At 32.4% G+C, this 24,223-nt stretch overlaps 1 protein-coding gene across 4 annotated transcripts in view; it reads right to left on the minus strand.

Moving 5' to 3' along the window:
* Nucleotides 1–18,843, minus strand: part of LOC134684281 (nostrin-like) — a 159,541-nt gene extending 140,698 nt beyond the window's left edge. The window contains exons 1-2 of one of the 4 annotated variants that reach the window (XM_063543564.1): nucleotides 18,745–18,843; nucleotides 11,538–11,663 (exon numbers count right to left, since the gene is read on the minus strand). The gene's annotated coding sequence lies outside the window, so the exon portion shown is untranslated. Of the gene's footprint in view, nucleotides 1–2,866; nucleotides 2,944–11,537; nucleotides 11,664–18,709 lie in introns of those variants that run through there. The other 3 variants (XM_063543565.1, XM_063543566.1, XM_063543567.1) reach the window with 3 other exon arrangements.
* Nucleotides 18,844–24,223: the final 5,380 nt, after the last annotated feature.

Genomic DNA, 24,223 nt, shown 5'->3' on the forward strand with positions numbered 1-24,223 from the left:
AAATTGTTAGAGTGTTTTTGATAGGCCAATAAACAATTTAAAATAGAATAAAATGAACCATTTAACCAGAAATAGTTTTAATATAACACCTGTAGCCCTAATGCTGTTAATTGAAGGATGTAAGAATTATTGCATGTTTTAATGTATCATTTTTCATCGAATGTTTATAATAATAGCAATAAAATCTATTTTTACATTATGCATACATTGTCTGCCTATAAAACTAAGGCACTGGAGTCTAAACTTGCACATAGTTATTGAGCTGCTTCCTCTAAATTCCTCAAGATAATTTATTTATAATTGTTTGAACATTTGCCAGTTTCCTAACCAACTATTTGATTAATTTAGTAGGAGTTTGAATTAAATTTAAAGCATATGGTTATGCCTTTCCTAATAAAATGCATTACAGAGGTCTGTATATAAATGAAAATGAAAAAGCACATTAAGAAAATACCATGGTATATTTTAAAATAAACATTTTTGCTTTTATCATGTTGTTTGTATTGTTTAGTTGCTGTCTTATTTTATCTAATACCCTTATATTTCTTTTATTCATATATTACAAAAAGAACAAACTATTCTGACCTAGGTAAGGGGAGGGTTAGGCACCCCTAACTTGTTTAACCCCACCAAATTATGTATGTATGTGCTGGTCTCAAGTCAGGAATGTAATTCAGTGTTTGTTATTTGTTGCAGCTATGTAACATCGATCTTTAGTTTTTTGTTCATTATTTTTTACATAAATTACAGTTGGTTGAGCTTTCTTGTTTGAATTGTTTTACATTTGAAATTTCGGGGCCTTTTATATCTGACTATGGAGTATGGGCTTTACATAGCTGACTATGGAGTATGGGCTTTACATAGCTGACTATGGAGTATGGGCTTTACATAGCTGACTATGGAGTATGGGCTTTACATAGCTGACTATGGAGTATGGGCTTTACATAGCTGACTATGGAGTATGGGCTTTACATAGCTGACTATGGAGTATGGGCTTTACATATCTGACTATGGAGTATTGGCTTTACAATTGGTATTTGCTGCTTCTCTGCCAATTAAGCCTACCAGTGAGGTTTAAGTGCTACATAGATATAGGAAGATGTGGTGTGAGTGCCAATGAGACAACTCTCCATCCAAATAACAATTTAAAAAGTAAACCATTGTAGGTTAAAGTACGGCCTTCAACACGGAGCCTTGGCTCACACCGAACAACAAGCTATAAAGGGCCCCAAAATTACTAGTGTAAAACCATTCAAACGGGAAAACAAACGGTCTAATCTATATAAACAAAACGAGAAACGAGAAACACGTATATATTACATAAACAAACAACAACTACTGTACATCAGATTCCTGACTTAGGACAGGTGCAAACATTTGCAGCGGGATTAAATGTTTATTCTTTACAAAGTGAAAATAATCTGTCTGAGAAAGGGTGATATACATATAAACAAAGAAGATGTTATATGCCTGCCAATGATACAACTCTGCACAATAGACCAAATGACACAGAAATTAACAACTATAGGTCACTGTACGGCCTTCAACAATGAGTAAAACCCAGACCACTTAATTAGATATATGTTCTCTATAAGAACTAAATATCAATTAATTAATCTCTTCAAGCAAAGCAAACCTTATTAAAAAACATATATGTTGGTAAGTAAACAAAAAATATCTTCTGGTGGTTTTGGCCAATGCCTTTTATTGATGATCTAAGCTTAATTACTAAGTAAGGTCACAGACCTTTACCTACAGATAAACATCTATAATCTGGCAAATATTATTATTTATATGTCTATATAAAAGGAATAAATGATTGGAGATTTCTGATAAAGGATTTATAACAGTTTCAATTTACTTGTAATCCATCAAAAACTGACAAGTAGATCATTAAAACACAGCTAGTCTTAATGATAGCTGTTCAAAGGGACAAATGGAGACATGTCATACAGTTTTTATCCATTTTAGCAGAAAAATGATTCTATCATATAAATATCAAGTCTTAAGATGTTGTCAATCACCATGTATTAAAAGGTCAAACAATGCAATTTTTCAGCATTAGTCTCTAATTAACTCCTTATAAAGGTTTGTAAAATCAGCCACTACAATAATGTAATAACTCTCTAAATTATAAATTCCTTTGAAAAATCTGTAAAATCAGTGGTCAACCACTACAACCTAACAGATGGTCTTTAAATAACACATAAAGCCTGACTAAAATCATTTTCCTGATGCTCAAACTTCCATTTAAAAAGTATCAGAGATTTCAGCTTTCCTAAACCTTTCAGGAAACAAGTTTGAATTGAGATTTTTTTTACATCTGGAATTTGAAATTTCTGCATTTCTTTAACAGACAAGCTTAGTTTTAGTTTCAATTATTGTTTTTCATTAGGAAATTATTCCTTAATTCCCAAAGACCAAATGCCATAGAACTTGTTAGCAACTTGTAGTTCTTATCATTGTGTATGATGAACCAAACTTTTAAAATAAGTTTGTGGAAACAAACCAATTTGCAATGTTGAAGTTATAAAGGGGCATAACTCTCAAACAGTATGTAACTAGCTGCCCAAAAAGCAAACTCAGTCTGCAAGTTTTCGTTTTGGTTGAAACAAACTCAAGCTACAGTGTTGGAATATAAAAGGGGATGAACTGAAGGATGGATAAAAAGACAGACATTAAAGGACGGACAGAGGGAGAACAGGAGCATAAATATAAATATGAAATAAATGAGCAACAATGAAAAAGAATCACTAAACAACTGGCTCCAGGATTGGGAAAATCACTGTCACATACATAATGTGGCAAGGTTAAACATGTTGATTCTTACATCTTCCAAATTTTTCATAAATAAAATTCAACATACAGAAAAGTTACTTCCATTTTCTTTTCTTTTTGAATGACCATAAAAACATCCATTTAGTATGCCATCAGATCTTTGACCTGTACTGTAACTGTCCTATATAACCTAATTATATAAACAAAGAATAAAGTTTAGAGAAACTGTTGACATTGACTCTGTCATCCAATCGTCAATAGACATTAGCAGGAAGTATTGACAATTTGATGGTAATTTGTGACATTAAGGTCACACAGAATGTGCTATAGTAAAGATCCTAGTAATCACCAGGTCTAGGAATGTTTTATTACCACATTCAACTGTAATTAGATTATTCCATATAAAAGCATGCATGCTATTTAAAATATGGTAATGACAAAAACTTGATTGGATAAATACACAGGGAATCATTTAAAGATATTTCAAGTGGCAAAGCTTAAATGTTAGTCTTGTGAAGATGGTTGAAAGTCCAGTAAATATCTGCAGCTTTATGACTTAAATACAATAAAATCTGTGATGACATGGCTTAAAGTACAATATATATCTGCAGTGGGGTGTTTCAAAGTCTATTAAATATTTGACCACAAGACATTTAGACAGTCATGGACAAATCAATGTGCTACCCTTCACAGGCCACAAAACAAGACAGTGGTGGCATATCAGACAGCTACCCACCACACACTACAAAACATGACAGCGATGGTAAATCAGACAGCTACCTACCACAAATCAAAAGACAAGAAATTGATGGCAAATCAGACAGCTACCCACCACACACTACAAAACAAGACAGTGATGGCATATCAGACAGCTACCCACCACATAATACAAACAAGAGAGAAATGGCAAATCAGACAGCTACCTAACACAGATCAAAAGACAAGACATTGATAACAAATGAGACAGCTACACAATTATAGACAACAGGGCTTGACACTGGTGGTAAATCAATGTGCTACCCACCAAAAACCACAAGACAATTAAGACAGTGAAGGCAAACCAGAAAATATCCAACACAAAGACAAAACTCCAGACATTAAGATTGCAAATATTGAACCAATACTAAGAGGACAAGACAATTAATGACTGAATTTATTACATGCATACTAGTATGTAGATATATGTATGATTGATTGAAGTATGTTTCGATTCAGTGCAAAAATAGGTTATATAATAGCTCATCTTTTCATAATACATTCGAAACTATACATAACTAAGGCTGTTAGTTTTCTCGTTTGAATTGTTTTACATTTTTATTTCGAAGCCTTTTATAGCTGACTATGCGGTATGGGTTTTGCTCATAATGTTGAAGGCCTACGGTGACCTATAGCTGTTAATTTCTGTATCATTTTGGTCTCTTGTGGAGAGTTATCTCATTGGCAATCATACCACATCTTCTTTTTTTTATATCTACTATAGAATAGTGATCTTCCTTTTACTATTCTGTATATATTAACTGTTAGAGCAAATAGATCACCTGCCAAAGTACCTTTAATCAAGAAACACACTCTGACAACTTATTAATTTTATTATATATCAACATATTTTCCTAATTAGTATTACACCAGATCATTTGATGAGAAATCAGCTGATTACATTTACTGTATAAGATAGAGCAAATTATTGATTCTTATTAAAGAGAAGTCGGTTAATGTGTTAAGAAACAGCAACCCAACTGAAATTATTTCATTATTTTTGTTCCATGTGGTTATAAACAGAGGAGAGGTGACTAGGAGTCTAGATGTACATGATTGACCAGTGACAGAGGTGGTCTTCCATAATACTGACCTTGTTGCTCTGTGAGTCTTAAGTTTGAATTTCTACCTAATGTGTCTTGCATATATACAGTTGTCTGTCTTTTGGCTTTATCTTTTTTTTTGCCCAGTCATTGTCAGGTTTATGTTTTGACTGGAGTTTAAATATCCCTTTTGTATATTTGCATCTTTGTTATACATGTAAATCAATAAAGAACTGCTGAACCAACACATCTTATGTTATGTCACCATTTAGTGTGTAACCAGATGGTAAGAAGGGGAGTCGGATAAAAAAAAAGTATTTCTAAGCAAAAGATGCAAAGTCAATATCAAGTATAGTCACTCCGTACTTTAATAGTATCTCCATAATAATCTTTCTTCTGTTGCAAGGGAACAGTTATGTTCAAATTACTGTTACTTATATACGCTTATGTTAAATGTTATACGCTTATGTTAAATGTTATACGCTTATGTTAAATGTTAAATTGCAGAATAAACCTCACTTTTCTCTAAGTTTTATAAGCTCGGAAAAATACATTGTAAATTTTCTACACTCATCTGCATGAATATATATATATATACATTAGGTTGGATACAGTGCAGGTGATTTGGTGTCACAATATCTCAGTAGCACGTGAGGGAAGAACAAAAAATTTGCAAAAATCAAATTAACAGATCTAACATTGTTGGGCCGATTTTTAGACAAGTTGTGATCACCATATAATATTAATCTGCTGACCTTATAAGAAGTCATTCTGTAAAGCTAATTGTGTGTTTTAGATACAAATGTTGGACAAATGAAAATAAGGTGAATGCAATATAGCTCCAACTTCTAGAATAGGTTACAAAATAACAACAAAAAAAACATCTGATGTCATTATACATACAGCATGGTGTCTACACAGTATGTAAAGCTATAAAGATGGAAAAGTTGTGAACTAATTATACAGAAGCCACATCAAAGATCTGTCACACAACTAGCTGAAAACCTTAAGATAAGACAAAACAATACAATTACTGGCAAGGTTTCAGGTTTCAGAATTGGGATAGAAACACTAACATGTGGCACTGTAAAGCAATCTTTTAAGAAATGGTATAAATATTGTTATAAACTTAATAAAATAAAACTGAGAATGGAAATGGGGAATGTGTCAATGAGACAAAAATCTGACCAAGTATGCTTTAAGCAAATTACATTAATCCACATTACCTTTAACAAGAGTGACACGCTGAAAAGTCTCGCCTACTTTACGATAATCATTGATACTATGTTGATGGTCCTAAATATGATTTGCTTTACTACAACTATCTGACACATAAACTAAACATGATCCAAGAAAATGAGGTCAAGGTCATGCTTAAACCAAACTAGAAATACATGTTCACCCTGAAATCATTCATGATACACTAAATATAGTTGACCTATTGCTTATAAATTCTAAGAAACTAACTTAACCAAGAAAACTAAACACTGACCAATGAATAATAAAAATGAGGTCAAGGTCAGATAAACCATGCCAGGCAGACATTTACAGCTTACAATTCTTCCTTACAACAAATGAAAAAATAAAGTTGACCTATTGTTTAGTTAAAAAAAAACAGACCTATACACAAAAACTTAACACTGAGCAATGAACCCAAAAAATGAGGTCAAGGTCATATAAAACTTGTGAGAATGACATTTTCATCATAAAATATGTCCATATGTACACCAAATACAGTTGACAGCATTTTGAATTAGAAAAAAAAACCAAAACTCAAAAACTTAACTCTGACCTGACTGAACCATCAAAATGAGGTCAGGGTCAGATGACACCTGTCAGCTAGACATGTACACCTTACAATCATTCCATACACCAAATATATTAGACCTATTTAATTGCATACAGTATAATTCAAAACAGACCAAAACACAAAACTTAACTTTAACCACTGAAACATGAAAATGAGGTCAAGATCAGAAGACACCTGCCAGTTGGACATGTACACCTTTATACAGTCTTTCCATACACTTAATATACTAGACCTATTACTTATAGTATCTGAGAAATGGACTTGACCACCAAAACTTAACCTTGTTCACTGATCCATGAAATGAGGTTGAGGTCAAATGAAAACTGTCTGAAGGTCATGAAGACATTTCAAGGTACGCACATACCAAATATAGTTATCCTATTACTCATAATAAGAGAGAATTTAACATTGTTTTATTTTCTTCAAAAAGTCAATGAACCAAGAAAATGAGGTCAAGGACAATGGACATGTGATAGACGGAAACTCAGTAATATGAGGCATCTATATATAAAGTTTGAAGCATCCAGGTCTTCCACCTTCTAAAAAAAATATAAAGTTTTTCAAAAATAAGCTAACGCTGCTGCCGTAGTAGCCGCAGCTGTTGCCAGATTTATATCCCTACAACAAGCTTTCTGCAACTGAAGTCACAGGCTCGACAATAACTGTAAATGCTACTGGACACTATATATTTAGGAAAGCAACAATCAATCTCTTATATTTGTAAGAATTATCTATACCTTTTTTGGCATGTAAACTTGTAAACAAAACAAACTTTGACAAAACTTTCCATCACAATTCTCAACTACAGCTTCCTCAAATCAATTTACTTTTTATATATTAAATATAATTTCAATGTTTTAAACTTGAAAATCTAGAATAAAACAAACAAAACTTACCCCGTAATTGATTAAATATTTGTCCTAAAAATGAAATTCCATTAGTAATATTAATTATATTGATCCTCAATAATTAGTTGTATGAAATTGAATAGCTGCATGTTTACCCATCATTATAAGCACTAGAAAACTGTATCAATTTATTCTTCCCAGCTCATACAAATCTCAACTATATATACCTTCTATAGCTCATACAAAACTAAATCTCAACTATACACATGAAGAAATCATTGTGGGTTTTAGTTTCAGAAACATGAAGAATTCAGTGGAGTTTTCACTTATTGTCCAATAAGAAAATCATTAATAGTCCTATGAAATATCAACTTTTACTTACTGAACATTTCAAACACTGAAAAATTAAGGTATGTTTTCAAATATTTTCTGCATACAATAGAGTTTTTTCATCAAATTTGTAAAATTCTTATATAAACATATTGGATCTCTTTTTGTTCTATTTTTGTAAATTTTGGTTCTCTGCAGATCTGTTGACGTAATAAAAAATATTTAAAGCAACATTAGACAGATGTTTCTGGGATGCAGACTCCAATAAGCATCCAGAGCTTCTGTTACAGATCAAAATATCAAAATAAACAACTCTAATAAATATGATAGAGTGAAAAGTGTATTTTCATTCAATAATTACAAATAGCTGTTCTTAATCATTTGTATTTTGTGTAAAACTAAACTATTAACAAAATTATAGCAAATTGTTAACTTAATTTTTTATGCTCTGATTTGAACACCTAAAAGATAAACATACCCAACTCCCTGGTCAATTAATATGTTATGAATTGAGAATGGAAATGGGGAATGTGTCAAAGAGACAACAACTCAACCAAAGAAAAAAAACAACAGCTGAGAAGGTCACCACAGGTCTTCAATGTAGCGAGAAACATATATCATGTATTTATTATCACAGTCTAATGCTAATATGGTCCTACTTAAAAAAAACTGATATAAAATTTGAATGAAAATGATAAAATTTTATTAATACAATCAGGCACTAAATTTAAATTACGATTTCCAAGCAGGGATATTTTTGTAAACCCATACCCCAAAACTCAAGGATCCTCTATTTGGCCCTTAAGGTTAGGTAAGCAACAACAGCTATTCATACCTGATGACCTTTCATACCTTATGACCTTTCTTACCTAGCGACCTTTCTTACCTAGCGACCTTCCATACCTGATGACCTTTCATACCTGATGACCTTTCTTACCTAGCGACCTTTCATACTTGACGACCTTCCATACCTGATGACCTTCCATACCTAATGACCTTCCATACCAGATGACCTTTAATATCAGATGACCTTTCTTAACTGACGACATTCCATACCTGATGACCTTTAAAGATGGATCAATCTGTCAGGTTTAGTTTTGATTTCCCTGCCAGTTTTTACTGATATTAAATCAATGTATTTAAATAGTCCTCCCCCTCAATCAATAATGTCAATATTACAGAGACCATTTTAAATCCATGAAAATAAAACTAACAAAAGGAATTGAAATTTTCTCAATCAACCATTGTTGTTTAATTGTTTCATCAAATCACACTCTGTAAATCATTCCCAGAATAACTGATAAAAACAGAATACATTCTACCATGAAAATGTTGTACAATAACAAATTATTGTAATACATATAGCTAGATTCCTTTGATCGTCACAGAATGTTACTTATTTGTAGAACATATTTTTTTTCTTCATTTTTCAAACACAAATAAGGCCGTTAGTTTTATTGTTCAAATTGTTTTACATTGTCATTTCTATGCCTTTTATAGCTGACTATGTGGTATGGGCTTTTGTCATTGTTGAAGGCTGTATGTTGACCTATAGTTGTTAATGTCTGTGTCATGTTGGTCTTTGTGGAGAGTTGTCTCATTGGCATACAACTCTCCATCAAAGTTTAAAAATGATGTAAAGCAACTGTAAGGCCTTTAACAATGAGAAAAACCCATATCATAAAAGGTCCTGACAGGGAAAAATATGAAACAATTCATTTGAGTTTAAATGACCTCATTTGTAACAAAACACTTCATAAAAAGTAAAGATGACCAACATGAACATTGAACAACAAAAACTGACTTATAATCTCCATGAGATGTGCTAATACTGATACAACTGCATAATAAACAAGAATGTGTCCCAAGTACACAGATGCCCCATCAGCATTAAGTTTCAAGTTGATTAGACTTCAACTTCATTGAAAACTCAATGACCAACAACTTTTAACCTGAAGTGGGGCAGACGAACGGAAGCACAGACCAGAATACATAATGCCCATAAATTGGGCAGAAAAGCATTCCCAAAATCAATGAACCATGATCGAGGAAGCTGGTCATGTACAATATATATTATCTTTATGGATATGATAAAAAAAATACTACAAAAAATGCATATTCCAAATACATGAAATATCATGGACTAATAATCATTCACTCTAAAACTGACAGAATCACAAACTTTAACATTTTTGTTTATGCAGCAGACCCAGTAATGCATGAGTTAACATGTGGAGATGTTGAAGAGACAGCAACCAAACAACACAATAATAACAAAAGTACTAATAGTTTACATGCCCTACCTGGGACAGACTGTTTATCATCTGAAGCCTAATCAATTTGTGATCATTAAACAGAAGATTATTAATTTTATGTTTCTAATTAGAGTGTCTATTGATTTTACAAACTCCGACAGGCATTTACCTGTCATCCCTAATTACTATTTTTTCAATATGACAGGTGAAACATGAAAATATGATATATGTACTTTAAACAAAATTATTTTTAATTAATTGATTATTTTTTTCTAAGTGGGTGATAATGACCTTATGAAACTAACCATTTAGTGTGGGATTTTAATTAAAGGTGCACTTGGAAATATGTTAGAAAGCTACATTATAAAATAAGGAGATGTGGTATGATTGCCAATGAGAATTAAAGCTCTCCGCCCAAGTTCAAACGAAGAAGACGTGAGACTTAAAACATCAATATTATTATCTCCCTTTCACTAAATATTCCAAGAAAGTATATCTTATTTTTATATGTAATCTGGTGTGTTTTATTCTTTTTCACGATATAAAAATTCTTATTCCTGATAGAAACAAAAAATTCTGAAGTCCATTTTGAACCAGGAACTATCAATCTCACATTCCTCATAATCACAACATAGCCACATAGCCAGTACAGTACACCATGAAATAGCATCCAACCATACTCAATGTGGCATTAAACTACAAACAATCAACAAATCTGACATTTTGCATCAACACAATATCTTTAAAACACATTAGTAGGAATTCATCCAAAATCAATCAAAATCTTACACTTACTCAACATTAATGTAGACAAAATTAGCTTAGTACACCTTGAATGGCTTAAAACCATGATCAATTAAACACTCAGGTTTACTCTGTTGACACATATACCAGGCCTTGGGGTCTAGAAAATTGTGAGTAAGATCATTATACTGAGTGACATACTCATGTAGACCAGGAGTTGAAGTCATAAAACATTACTCAGTACTCCGAGTACAAAAGTCATACTCGAAAATGAAATCCAACATTTTGATTGGTTGATTTTTTTTAGTACAAGAACAAAAAACTGACTCGAAAGTTTTATGACTTTGGGGCCAGGGCTCTCAGTCATAAAACTATACTCAGTGCTTTCAAGTTAAACACCAAATTCGTCTAGTATTTTGATGGTTGATTTCTGAGACCTTGATTTTTATCTTCTCATTAGATTTATGAGATTAATACATCATTAAAGTATTATTATACATCTACTATAAACATGATCTAATTAGTATCATCATCACAACTAATATCCTAAGACAACATAACACATTCTGTAATAGATTACCATGTTCTTTTACTGATCTCTCTGATAAAACATCACTTCATACAAGAAAATGTGTTATCCAAATACTTTATACAATTTATATTTGTTACAATATTTTTTTAAAGATTTCAACTCGTAAAATGTAGGCAAATAAAAATGGTTATAATTACAGTTAAATGGGTGTTTTTTTCTATTTTTTTTAAAAGGGTGCATGCTGGGGTAGGGTTTGATATTCTCTATAAATTGTACAAAAGAGGAGTTAATAACTCCACTAATATTGTCTATTCCACATGATTTATGCTCTATAATGAATTCTAATATATCTGCATCTTCTTTTTAATTTAACAAAAATCTATAAATATTTTATAGATAAGAGACCTCTTTAAATTAAATTGCAAAGAAGGTATAACTTACCTTTAAAAAATAAACACCTGTAAATGTCTCCAATGTAAGATCATGTAAGCTAGAATCTGACAAAGATTTATCTGTAAAACACTAATTGTAGTCCTGGCCAAGTACTGTCACAGAGGGGATCTTCAGCTGCAAGTATAGTTGATAAAACTATTGGAGAAATAAAGAAGTTGTATCAATATTGTAATTGTTCTATATATCAATACATCCCTGAACACAATAGTTGTGTCTTTTGTTTTCTATCTACCTTTCTACGTTGTTCTATTGTCATACCTGGGAAATGGATTAAGCCACACAAAATGAATTTGCAAAACTTTTACAGTAATATATATAATACTAGGATGGAAAGAGGTTTCAATATTTTTAAATTGCAATATTATATGTTCAATTTTAAAAATTACTGATAAATTGTTCCAATAGGATGTTAAATAAATTACAAAGTCCATAGAACATTTAAGGAACAAGAATCTAAAAATAATGTTATTTGGCCTTAAACCTGACTTACTATTACAATGTAATTATGTAGCAAGTAATTAACACAATTACCAGGAGTTACAGTGTTGACAACTCAGTCACTGGATGATAGCTCAGTAATTCTATAATATCACTAACAGTCAGTGGACATTGTTACTGTTAAAGAATTACAAGAGTGCACACACTGAGTCTCTCATCTTAATATCAAAGTACATTATAAACAAAAACCTACAAAGACAGTACATGTGTCCTTTGACCCTAAATTGGTCACTTGCATAATTATGGTAATTTGTTCACAACTCATTATATTTCTAATAACAAAGTACTTTTCTGTCAAATGTACTTGTAGCTTTATACACATATGCCCTTACATTGTACTAAAATCTGTCTATACCTTTATTTTCGGCATTTCACAAGACAATGTTTTTCTATCAAAGATGTTTTTATACTAAATCCATTGGATGTTGGAAGGGGACAGATTGATATTTTAGTCTTTGATACATGATTAGTTTTTGTTAGTTGTCAACTTGGCTTTGAGCATGCTGTCAGTAACGGCAAGTACCTTCAGATCAGTTTAGTCCTTTTCAACTGACTTTTATAGTTTTAATATAATTATGTTGTAGCACTACTGGTCCAGGTCAGGGAGACAGTTGATCACTCATAATAAAGTTTAACTCCACTATATTATTCATGTACCAGGTCATAAGCCTGTTATTCAGTGGTTTAAATGTCGTTGGTTCATGTCTGTCCTATTGTCGTTTCATATAAATTGTTTTGAATTAAATAGGCCATAAGTTTTCTCAATTCAATTATTTCATATTTTTCATGTCAAGGCCTTTTACAGCCAACTATACCATATTGTTTTTCTCATTCTTGAAGGCTCAGGTACATCAGCTTCATTAGATTGTTGGTGGATAGTTGGCAATCATACCTCACCTTTATATTTTTCTATTGGTAACAAGTAAAACTAGATATGGACAATGTCCCCTATTCTGCTCTGCCACATGCATAAGTATAGTTCCACATATTTTAGATTTGACAAACACTGATTTTGGCATACAACTTGAAATTGTTACGCTATCTGTAAGACACAACTGATGCTCCATCTACCATAGGAAATTATAAATTTTACATTGCCTATGTTGATATGTACAATGTACCTGTAGAAGGGCAAACCATGATCTCCTTATGCAGCTTAGTACCAAACTAGCGGCTTTAAAGAGCCTGTGTTGCTCACTTTGGTATATATATGTGCATATCAAACAAAAGACACTCATTAAAGACAAGCATAGAATTCATGACAAAATTGTGTTTTGGTGATGGTGATGTGTTTTGAAATATTACTTTACTGAACATTCTTGCTGTTTACAATTATCTCTGTCTTTAATGAACCTTGATCCATCAGTTTCAGATTAAAACATTTTACAAAAAATTACGAAAAAAATGTGAAAAAATTAAATTTACTTTAAGGATGTACACACAGGAGCCAAAAATTTCTAGAATGAAACTTTTTTTCTTAACCTGATTTTTTGGGTTTATAAGACTGTAACAAAATAATTGGTGAAGAAAAAAAATCATATGTTGGTGCACTTCTTTTTTATTTGCTACGGCCCTTTGAAAATGCCAAATTTTGATGGTTTTTCCATTTTTCATTGATTTTTACCTATTTTAGAGCTATTATTGTGAAAAAAAATCACAGTTCCACAATTAAACTATTTTTATACCTTCTATAAAGATGTGGTGGACTAATCTGAATAAATTTTACTTAACAAAAAAACTATAGGTAGGTGTTAATATAAGAAAGTTTTATCATATTTTGACACTTTTTTGTGTAAAATTTACCATGCTGTCAATTTTGTATTTTTGTGAGTTTTCTCAGTCAGTTTTAAGAACAAAATGCATATTATTTCAACTTTTTTGTTATTAAAGATTGTAAAAATACATATCTTAGAAATTTTAAAAGACAAAAATGTACTCCAAATACAGCATTTTATCCCCATGGCCCTGTTCAATTTTCAGCCTTGGCGGCCATCTTGGTTGATGACTCAGACTGGGGTCATCAGATACATTTTTTAAACAAGACACCCTAAGGATGATTTAGGCCAAAGTTTGGTTTAATTTGGCTCGTTAATTTTTTGGAAGAAGATTTTTGTAAAATCTGACATTAAAGGGCAATAACTCTTTATGGGGTCAATTAACAATTTTCATCATGTGTGACTTAACTATAGATCTTAATTTGCTGAAATTTTTTTCGGTTTACAGTTCATCTGCCATATATCTATTATAATATTCAAGATCATAAACAAAAATAGCAAAATTTCCTTAAAATTACTTATTACAAGGATATAGCAATGCAACAACAGGTTGACTGATGTGTCTGAAAAATAAAGGGGAGATAAATCTAGACCTGTTAGTCTGTTACATTTTTACCCCACTGTCAGATTTGCTCTAAATGCTAAAAGTTTCAGATAAAGAAGCCAAAAACTGTATTTTACCCCCATGTTTTATTTTTAGTCATGGTGAACATCTTTGTTGATGACCGGGGTCACAGGATGCCTTTTTGAAACTAGATATCCTTAAGATGATTCAGGTCAAGTTTGGTTTATATTGGATCAGTCATTTTGGAGGAATCGATTTTTGTAAAAGTTTAACAGATCACAACAGACAACAGTTGCCAAGTGATGAGAAAAGCTCACTTGGCCCTTTTAGGTCAGTGAGCTATAAATTACTAAGTCTAAGTGACCTGCCATTTTTATCAATTCATGTAAATAATTCACCAAAGTTTCAGGAGAATTGGTCAAGTTTAAAAATGTGACCTATAGGCCCATATCTGGGAAGACAAACAGTGGTACATAAAATGTTTACCATAATAAGTCCCCTTAAAGAGTGTAGATATAAAAAAAAGATTTCTTCATGATCATGTTCAAAATATAAGCCTTCATTGACTTGAATGGTTTATTATATATATCAGTATTTAACTTTTAAATCCACATTAGCCCACAGCTCAAATTTTATGAAAATTTTAGTTGGATTCTGATTGGCTTGTAGAGAAGAATTTAACCAGCTTGAAAGCAATTCTACAAGCCATGGCTGTAGGACCTGTGGTTAAGCATGAAGACATTGTGATTGCACATTATAGTTAAAAGATAGATAACTCTACTGATTTATCAATGAACAAAACAGAGTCTCCAAACAGAAAATATTTGTACAAGACTTAGGCCGTGTTCACACCAAAAGCCATGTACAGTAAACATGTTTACATTTAGTTTACCGTAATGCACACTGGTTTCACATTACATTTGTTCACATCTATACACCTTGTTTAGCTACCTGTACATAAGATTTGTTCACACTTGTAAACTATGTGTCATTTAAATGTTCATTACGTAGAACCAAATGCAAATTTTTTTTACTAGTTTACTGTTTCAAGCCAATTCCTGATAAAAAAAAAAGTGAACTAATCTAAATTGTTGATTAATTACAGATGATTATTGGAAATTTATCAAGTAAATTATAGGCTATACTTGAATACCTTTTATATATTCATATTTCATTTTTTTAAGATCATGTTAATCCATTAATCATTTATCTTTCAGATATAATTTACAGAATTACTTTATGTAATGTAGATCAAAAGTAACTGGCAATTAATAAATCTATCATCCTTATAAATATCAAACAAATAATACACACATTTGTGTAATCAATTATGAGGTCAAATACTTGTGTATTAAGAATTTGATGCATATTGGAATGATCTGTATGATTATGTAAGACTGAGGTTGATAGGTAATGTGGTCAATTTGATTGGCATCTTAGGAGGTGGGGCATTGTAACAAAAGGTCCACCTTGTCTCTGATTGTTTAGTGAAAATGACAGTTGTCAATCATACTAGTTGAATCAATACCCACTTACCTAATCAAAATGTTTTTAAAAAAGCTTGCACATCAACACACCTTAATGACATACATTCTTGAAAGAACTGCTCCAATAATATACCCAGTGTTTTCAGTTTATTTGTGTATTATGTGCACATACATGAGAACTATATGGAACTATATTTTAGTGTGAATACATTTAGTAACAGTAGCTAACCTGTCCTGTTGTTAGGGAGGGTGGTGCCTAAGTAAAGATTTAGAACAAGTTCTAATCTTTCCAAAAACCGGAATAAATACGTATGCGCGAAAAAAATCTTTCTCTGATAAAAAAAAAAAAAACCACCTCCCCCTTTTTTTGAGTTAAGTGGTTGTTACTTTATGAAAGCCATTTTTATAATTTGCAGTAGTTTTAATATACAGCAGAAAAAAGGATTGAGATATTAGGGATCGTTACATTTTTATCTTTTCTGTTTGTTTCAAATGGTATTTCTTCTTCAAGGAGTATTTGGTAAAGGAAATTGGTAAGGTTTTTTTTTTTTTATTTTAAGTGCTATTTAACGGATCTGAGATACTAGACAAACATACCATTTACCTCACACTTTTTTAGTCATGCATTTATGCATGAATCGTTGTTTGAGTAAAGACCAGTGGCAAATATTTCTGTGAACGTCAAGTCGATTCGGAAAGACCTTTTCAAATGAATTAGGCAGCAACTATTCATTTAATTTTTTTGGGAGGGGGGAGGGGGTGCGTGGACTATAGATTTTTCAGGACAAATTTTGGTGACAAGTCGAAATCAATTTTAGCATTATATATATAGTGGCAGCTGAGGGTGAAACATACAAATTTTTTTCAGGGCCAAAAACTGGAAACATTTTTTTTTTCCAAAACAAAATCCATAGCCCCACCCCTCGTGCCTTTATGTTTTATACTCAACTATAATAGGCTCCACCGAAAATCAATTGATTGCTGCCTTATGGGTTCGGCAATGATGCTGCTTCGAGTCTTGATCAGGGGTTAATAAATCAGGTTATTTTTTTTTAACAAAAAAAAAAACTGTAAAATTTAAACAACAATTTCTGTAAAGAACTATACTAATAATTATCAAAAATATCAACTTTACTCAAAAAAAGTTTCCTCCTTAAAAATATACACGGTAAAACGAATGTCCTAAATGCCTAGTTTTGTGTACACTTAACCTACACAAGGCCTACATTGACTATCGACTGTGTGTAGACAAAACATGATTTAAACTACATGTAAACATTCAGTTTTATCAATGGGAACGCAACTGTGTTTAGTTTACGTGTGAGTTACACTAACACAACACCGAATTTAGGTCAATGTGAACACGGCCTTAGTAAAAGTTAGAATGTAGATCTTTCACTGTGCAAATAACACATTTTTAGTATAAAATTATGATTGATGTGTTAAATTGTTTTTAGAATATTTAGTTAAAAATTATTGTTAATTTTCAGTGAAAAGTATCAATCCATCATGTAAAGCCTCATTTTAGGGCTTTATAACATTTTTTCAACAAATGAAATATAGAACTTACAGCTAAATGATTGTACTCGAATGGCATAAACCATGCATGCTAAAGAAAAGGGTTGTTTTTTGGGGTATAATGCTTCAAAGTTTGGTAAAACTACAAAAAAACAATTTGTAACAAAATTACAAATTTTCTACTTATTTCAGTAATTCCCCTGACATGCCTGACTGATATCATATATATGTTCTGAGTTTCATGTACGTTTAACTTTTAAAGTATGCAATTAACTATGTATACAAATTGGTAGGGGGAACCAAAAACAAATGTGAAACCAGTGTGTATGTTGTAGGGTTGTCACTGACTCAGACATACTTATGAATATAATTATTTTCTGTGACTGTATCTTACATTAATTTGTAGGATCCTTTACTATAGATAATTTAGCTGATCTGTAACAATAACATCTTCATGCCTAATATCATGTACTGTAGTACGCCGTTAGATTAAAACTGACGTGGAAAGGTAACACATGCCCACCGAAAGCTCTTTTTTGAGTGCCCAGGTGGTCGTGTGGTCTAGCGGGACGGCTGCAGTGCAGGCGATTTGGTGTCACGATATCGCAGTAGCATGGGTTTCGAATCCCGGCGAGGGAAGAACCAAAAATTTGCGAAAGCAAATTTACAGATCTAACATTGTTTGGATTGATGTTTAGACGAGTTGTATAAATATATATATATTTAAGAAAGAGAGGAATTTTACAGTGACTTGACTTTTAATCATTGTATGAAAAGCACAGAAACATCGAAATTATAAAACAAAGGAATTTTAATATAAGTGTGTGTTGGTAGGATTTCACTGAGTAAATAAAGTACTGCAACATATTGGGTTGTACATAAAAATTGCAGATCACAAGTTCTACATACTAGCTAGTGGTTGCTCTGTTACTGATAGAATCCTTGCCTAGGTAAATTTTAATCTGGAAGAATTTTTGGAATTTCAGACAGACTGACAGACGGAGGGAGCATAATTTATAAGTTGTACATGGAAGATGGTTTTTATAGTCCTAAAAAACCTTTAAAGGGGCCTGCAAATACATTTGTAATGTTGTCGTTTTGGCTTCTTCATACTTTAACAACCCTGTAGTGGTTAAATTAATTATTTTGTTTAAAATTGTGGACAAAATTGCTCTTTCAAAATGTCCTTTTAAAAGCCTCCACGGGGGAAATGCCCTGCAAATAGTGACAGTTGGGAGGTATGATATTAACACTATGTGTATAGAAGTCTCAGGTATTGTAAAAACAACTCTCTTTTACATATCCCCAGATTTATACCTCTACACTGAGACTACTATAACAAGAGACATTACTGATAGCTATAGTTATAATCACGGTGACAGGTCCATTCTGAGACAAGTGCCTTTGGACAGGTCCGATGAAATTTGAGATACATCCATGGGCATTAAGGCAGAAGGGGAGAGAAACCAACATTTCATTTCCAAAAATACATGAGCTAAAACATTTTAATTTCAATCTATCAATTCAAACTGTAATATTAATCAGACTGAGAGACATATCGTATTTATGTCTGTATAAATAAGCTTTACTGATTTGAGACTAACATAAACAAAGCATATCTTTTAGATATAATCCATATCATGGACATGTTATTACGGGAAACCTGGCAGCCGGTCGTGCACCCATAAAATTTACAAAATATACATTTCTATAAGTATACTTAAATAAACAGCTGCGCCATGAGCGCATATCATAGCCCGCCGTCTTGTGTGTGAATATTATGCAATAATCATAAATAGTTTCTGACATACTGTTCGACATGTGACCCCCCCCCCCCCCCCCGGGCCTCTTTTTTTTTTTATTTTACCAAAAACTCAATATCTCTAAAATAAATTTTGAATCAAAACCAAATAGTATACGGATCTTAAGATTAATATGACTAAGAAATGTATAAAGTTTTAAGCAATTACCATAAACTGTTTTTGAGATACGGAGCGACATGTGACCCCTCCTTTTACTAATAAAAGAACAAAAAAACTCAATATCTTTAAAAGAACTTTTTTAATCAAAACCAAAAAGTATACTGATCTTAAGATTAATATTACTAAGAAGTGTGTAAAGTTTTAAGCAATAATCTTTAATCCTTTCTAAGATACGGCGCGACATGTGAAAACCACCTCCACCTTTTTTACAAAATACTCAATAACTCACAATAAAATTTTGAAACATCACCTAAAAGTATACAGATGTTTAGATTAATATAACTAAGAAATGTGTAAAGTTTTAAGCAATAATCATAAATCGTTTTTGAGAAAAAGTAAAATCACAAAAATACTGAACTTAGAGGAAAATCATTTCGGAAAGTGCATAATCACATGGCAAAATCAAATAACAAAACGCAATAAAAACGAATGGACAAGAACTGTCATATTCCTGACTTGGTACAGGCATTTTCAAATGTAGAAAATGGTGGATTAAACCTGGTTCTATAGCGCTGACCCGTTCACTTTAATGACAGGCTCATCAAATTCCGTTATATTTACATTGATGCATTAAATAAAAAGACACAATAAATAAAATAGTCAAAATATGGATACACCAGTCATCATCGTATAACAATTTCAAAAGGAACAATTAAACAGAACACAAAAGCATCTACTATCTACGAACACATTCATTGGCGCTACAGGTGAAAACAAACACCCCTGTTTTAGTTACAAAGTCCTATAACTGAAAAAGTTTTAATCTTACGGACGGACGGACGCCGGACATTTGTATACCATAAAATTTTGACGGGCGTATACAAATAGGTATGCGCCCTAAGACCAAAGACCTTTTTGAACTTTCGAAAAGGACCAGCATGTTGTCCGCCATCTAAAATAGATTGGAAACATCATTAATTGTCAGGTCACAAATCGGTTTGTATCGGCCGATAAAGCAGCCAACAATGTGGTGGTGTATGCCGCAAATACTACACGGACGTTCTTAAGAATGAAATTTTAGATTCATCAACATTTAAGTCCGTGCCCTCCACAGAAAACAAACAAATCATCATAAACATGTTTGACCCCGACGCATTTTTGCGTCTGTCCCAAGTCAGGGGCCTCTGGCAGTCTTGTATTATTTTTTAATTTTAGTTTCTTGTGTACAATTTGAAGTTTAGTATGGCGTTTATTATCACTGAACTAGTATGTATACTGTGAAAGTACTTTTAATCGTGGGTATCAATTTTCGTGGTTTTAGCAATATTTACATGTTCGTGGGTTTTTAAATTCGTGGATTTTCTGAGAAAAAAATTAATTGAAAACTTATAGAAACGAAAGTTAAAAATAGTCTGTATTGAAGGAAAATTGCAAAGTAAACATTGACCGTGTAAATCGTTGTGATAACACTAATTAACCCATGAAAAATTGATCAACAGAAAAAAGACCATCAAAGGTGTTAATAAGGCCATAAAAATGTCACCTTAAGAAAACAGTTACTTTGTTTAGGGACCAACTGAAGTAGGCCTCCGGGTGCGGGAATTTCTCGCTGCATCGAAGAACTGTTGTGACCTTCTGCTGTTGTCTGTTCTATGGTCAGGTTGTTGTCTTTTTGACACATTCCCCAATTCCATTTTCAATTTTAAATCATAAGTTAACCACATCACAGCTGAAGGCTTCATCTGAGCATTTGCAGGTCTCTACTATGTATTGGATACCTAAACTACTCAACAAAAACAGTAAAATATCTTTTCATCTCGGCCTCTAATAATGATTTACAACTAATCTTTTAGAATTTGGCACAACTTTTTGAAATTTTGAATCCTCAATGCTCTTCAACTTTGTACTTGTTTGGCTTCACAATGTTTTGATACGAGCGTCACTGATGAGTCTTATGTAGACGAAACGCGCGTCTGGCGTACTAAATTATAATCCTGGTACCTTTGGTAACTATTACACCACTGGGTCGATGCCACTGCTGGTGGACGTTTCGTCCCCAAGGGTATCACCAGCCCAGTATTCAACACTTCGATGTTGATATGAATTTCAATAATGTGGTCATGTTTATAAATTCCTGTTTACAAAACTTTGAATTTTTCGAAAAACTAAGGATTTTCTTATCCCAGGCATAGATAACCTTTGCCGTATTTGGCACAACATTTTGGAATTTTGAATCCTCAATGCTCTTCAACTTTGTACTTGTTTGGCTTTATAATGTTTTGATATGTGCGTCACTGATGAGTCTTATGTAGACGAAACGCGCGTCTGGCGTACAAAATTATAATCCTGGTACCTTTGATAACTATTAGTGCTTTTAACAAGTTCCTGAACTACTATATCAAAGAGACGATCATCAACTGTTGTAATAAGATATAGGAAAATAGTGTCATTAACTTTATTTGGAGTGTAAAAAATCAAATGTTTGATATACTTACTGGACTGGAGTTACCCAAAAGAACTTACTCTCTATAAATCAAATATAAACGATGATAACTGACTTTTTGTATATATTTAGATATTTTAGTTTTACATGGGAAACTCTACATTATAAATTTACTGGGACGTTTTTTTGTTCCCTATTGTAAATTTTCCTTTTTTGGATGGTGATGTTCTTTTGGCACCATCTTATGGTGTTTATTTATGATAACTCGCGATCGTTTGCTATGCCCGTGTCTGTTGTGTGACGTTTTGGATATTATTGAGTCATTGATTTCGTTTTCCAAGCACGGAAATTTAGAATTTTGAAACGATTCGACACAATTTGTCTATCTTATAAACTTATTCGAATAGGTAACTAGTTCAACACTGATGTCAAGTTGGTTTTATATTCAACATTCAATATGAATTTATTTTTCGGAGGTATCATTCATTTTCATCATTTTCATCATATAACATTCAAACAATTTTGAAAGTTGAAAATCGAACGTTGGAAACGTATGTTGAATGTTGAAAATCGAATGTTGAAAACGAATGTTGAAAACGAATGTTAAAAAATTTATAAAAAAATAAAAAAAAAGAATTTGAATTTTGAATGTTGAAAACCAATGTTGAATGCTGAAAACGAATGTTGAATGTTGTAAACGAATGTTGAAAGTTGAAAATCAAATGTCGAAAACGAATGCAGGGGCGGATCCAGCAATTTCAAAAAGGAGGGGGTCCAACTGTAGGCTCCCATTTAGATGCATTGATCGTCCAAATAAGAGAGGGGTCCAACCCCCGGACCCCTTCCCCCAATTGGATCCGCCAATGGAATGTTGATTGTTGGGTGTTGAAATGAATGTTGAAATTTGAAAATCGAACGTTGGAAACGTATGTTGAATGTTGAAAACGAATGCTAAATGTTGAAAACGAATATTGAAAACGAGTGTTGAATGCGAATGCATAATGTTGAAAACGAATGTTAAATGCTGAAAACAAATGCTGAAAGTTTAAAACCAATGTTGAAAGTTGAAAATATAATGTTAAATGTTGAAAATTGAATGTTGAAAACGAATGTTGAAAGTTGAAAACGAATGTTGCATGTTGAAAATGAGGCATAAGATCCTGTTTTATATATTAAGTAACTATAGAACACACCTCCGACATCACGGGTTCGTGACTGAATTGAAATACCTAAGCCTTATTTAATAGTAATAAAGTTGATAAATTAATGCACTCGTCAAGACAGAAAATATAAATACAAACGATCATGGACCAATTTGACCATTTGTAAACTTTTGAACATTTGAACTTTTGCATATTTGAATATTTGAACACCAAATAATTTATATTTTCGTAATTAATTATTTTTGTTTCTTCTTTTTAGCCGCTGAAAAGGTTTTATCATCATTATCACTGAACTAGAATATATTATTTTAGACGCCAGCTGAAGGACGCCTCCGGGTGCGGGAATTTCTCGATTCATTGAAGACCTGTTGGTGACCTTCTGCTGTTGTTTTTTTCTGTGATCGGGTTGTTGTCTCTTTGACACATTCCCAATGTCCATTCTCAATTTTGTTAACACGACGGGTGCCACATGTGGAGCAGGATCTGATTAACCTTCCGGAGCAACTGAAATCACCCCCAGTTCTTGGTGGGGTTCGTGTTGCTTAGTCTTTTTTTTACATGTTGTGTCGTGTGTACTATGATTTGTCTGTTTTGTCTTTTTATTTTTAGCTGTAGCTTTGTCAGTGCATTTTCGAATTGTTCCTCTGGTATCTTTCGCCCATCTTTTACGTAGTATGAAAGTGTGGATTTATTTTAAATGCACTAGCTATATACATAGTTATCAAAGGTACCAGGATTATAACTTAGTACGCCAAATATCGTATCAACTGGCAGATTTATCCTCCGTATGCAGGAGCTTTTGTAATTATGCTACATAGAAATGAACAAGACATAATTGGGAAGCTGGAATCATGTCCTAAATCCTAGTGAACTTGGGATTAAGGATGCTACTGAAACTAGAAGGACTATTTTATAAATTGATATGTTCCTCAATACGGACACATATGGAGGATTTCAACTTCCCAATTATCAAAATCCTAGTTCTCAGCGTAAAATACCCTCTGATTAGTTCTATGGTGTTTAAATGTCTCAATTGATACGTTTGATCTTACATGTTCACATGCACTTTACGGATTTCATATACATGATTGTACTCCTTATGTAGAAACTGCATCATCAGAATATGAAGATTAAAAATGACACTACTTAAGTTTTGTGGACACCATCACGATTTGGTTGATCTTATCGAATGGTCTGTGTCTATGTCCAAACTAACTAATGACATTGTTAGCTTGTCTTAGATATGACATAAGTTCATTTGATTTTTTTGTTATGTCTTATGTTCGCAGTTGTTTTATTTTGT

The sequence above is a fragment of the Mytilus trossulus genome, chromosome 9, assembly GCF_036588685.1.
Source record: "Mytilus trossulus isolate FHL-02 chromosome 9, PNRI_Mtr1.1.1.hap1, whole genome shotgun sequence".
In the NCBI taxonomy this organism is placed as follows: Eukaryota; Metazoa; Mollusca; class Bivalvia; order Mytilida; family Mytilidae; genus Mytilus; species Mytilus trossulus.